This window comes from Schizosaccharomyces cryophilus (assembly GCF_000004155.1).
Source record: "Schizosaccharomyces cryophilus OY26 unplaced genomic scaffold supercont4.5, whole genome shotgun sequence".
NCBI lineage: Eukaryota > Fungi > Ascomycota > Schizosaccharomycetes > Schizosaccharomycetales > Schizosaccharomycetaceae > Schizosaccharomyces > Schizosaccharomyces cryophilus.
Window position 1 is genome coordinate 1 of NW_013185628.1, and position 2,302 is coordinate 2,302.

A 2,302-nucleotide genomic window follows, 5' to 3' on the forward strand; every position below is an offset into this window, starting at 1 on the left:
AAAGAAACCCAAAAAAAACAGAAGCGCGATTTTTTCGCCTAGTTGCTACGTACTAGCGATGAAAATGCATAGAGAAAGGCGTCTACCAACAAGAGGCCTCGTGGCCCAATGGTTAAGGCGCCTGACTACGGATCAGGAGATTCCAGGTTCGACTCCTGGCGGGGTCAAAAAGCTCTTGATTTTTTCCTTTTTCTTATTTCCTTTTTGCTTCTATTTTCCATTATTTGGTTTATTCAATCGCTATTTTTCTGCCTTCATTATCTTTAAAGTTCATAAAAAACAACTATAGTTTATAGCTTCTCAAAGCCTCAGAATTATATTTTCATATCGCCGATAAAACTGTAAAAGACTTCAAAGGTTAGCATCTTTACCTTGAGAAGCTGGGGTAATCCCTTTATAGAATCCATTGAATAATGTCTGAAAGAGGTTTTCCGCGATAGGTAATGGTTGTAATTGACCACAACGTTAGTATCAGACAAGAAAATGATACTCTTTTCGGAGAGCTGCAATACTTGCATAGGCTTCTTTTTCCCAAGTAGACCAAATTCTTTGCCGATCTATGAACATTGCTGAATGGAACGCAATAGGATGATAAATTCCACCGTTCTGTTTTTGAGAGAGTATGGTTCCTGTAGCAAAACCAGAAGCATCAGTTTCTAACCTAGTCCCTTTAAAAGTCGGATAATGCGTGTTCCTCCGGTATATAGATTTCTGGTTCTTTCACATTGATTTGGTCTAAGTATGGGTTTACCCTCTCCCATATATGCATTGCACACTTTCAAAAATGTCTGTAGGTTGCTCAGGGACAAAGTCCTTCATCAAGATCCATTCGACTCATTTTTTCTCTTCCATTCTCTCCTTATGCATTAAGTTGATCTGATCGGACGAAACTTTTTTTACTTGTTTACTCAAGTCCTGTTGTATTTCTTGCTTGATTCCTCTCCATCTGGTGAACGACATCTCCGTTCATGATGTTTTCAGGGTCAATATGCTTCTATATCTTTTGACAGTCAAATTCAAACAGTTCCACTCTTCAGACTGGAAGATTTATAGTCGCAGCAGGATTCTCACGCCGTATAATCATTGTATTTCGAGCGAAGAAACAATTTATATAGCATTTTTGAAATAGCTACGTAATACGTTTCTCCAGTTCCAGTCAATAGTTTCTCTGTGAATTAGGTTCCTTAACTCATAAAATATATTTCCATGTTTTGTTTACTATTCGTAAAATTTCAAGACCCACGCTTTTGATATATTAAAAACAGTTGTCAAAACTCAATCGATCATCCGCCAAACCAAATTGGGTTCGGTGAGGAAAGTTAACAGTATATCCTTGTTACTCTATGAACAAGACAAAAACAAGTTTGTTCTGAAGAAAAATGAATTGTTATGAAGCGAATAGCCAAAAAGTATATATATATTCAAACTCACACTCATAGGATTATCTATTTTTATGGCATAAATTATAAAATATTGTTCATCAGGTCCGATGAAATCCTAATGATCTGTGAATCTTCGTAACTAGTGTAAAATGATATAGCGAAACTTTAAGACGCTACGAAGATAAAAAGTCTATAGATAAACTAGTAGCTTCTCAAATTGTTAAAACGAAATGATGCTGTATACACATAAACCGCATTCCTATTTTCTTCTAAAGTAGAGTAAAGATGTATAATGCATCAAAAGGCAGAAACCACAAAAAAGTTTAAACGTCCATGTAAAATAAAATAACGCATAAAACATTTGGTTCATATTGCCACGATAGGTGTTTTGTCCATATTGTACTATTACAATACACTACCATAAGAACGTATATCTGAATATTAACAAAGAATGTCGTAGGACTAATGAATAATATATTACAAATGGTAAACAACCAATTTAAAACGAAATACAGAAATTAAGATACTAGTGATTTGAAAATAAAGACACGTAAACAGTTGATTATCTATTGATGAAATTTATTACTCAATTTGATTAGCAATACTATATATACTCTTGTGTCTACAGTCAGAATCTTCAGATTGCAATGACTCAACTGATCAGGCTAAATAAGATCATCGAAATACTTTCTAATTAGTTTAAACGGATCCCTGGACAATAGTAGTGTCTATATATGTAGTACAAGGATAACTAACGACATATATACAAATATTAAAATCGTTAGATAATTACTGCTTTGCTTCAACTTGATAAGATAATAGGATATTGTTGAGAAACGGTACTCTTGAACTTTGTGTGCGTGTGAAACTTAAAACAATAGGAACAAAAAGAAAAAAAAAAAAAAGAAAAGAAACGAACT

The 2,302-nt window shown here is 34.0% G+C and overlaps 1 non-coding gene across 1 annotated transcript; it reads left to right on the forward strand.

Moving 5' to 3' along the window:
• Positions 1–94: 94 nt before the first annotated feature.
• On the forward strand, positions 95–167 carry SPOG_16292. The gene has a single exon. It is a non-coding gene; the product is annotated as a tRNA-Arg (tRNA).
• The last annotated feature ends 2,135 nt before the right edge of the window (positions 168–2,302 follow it).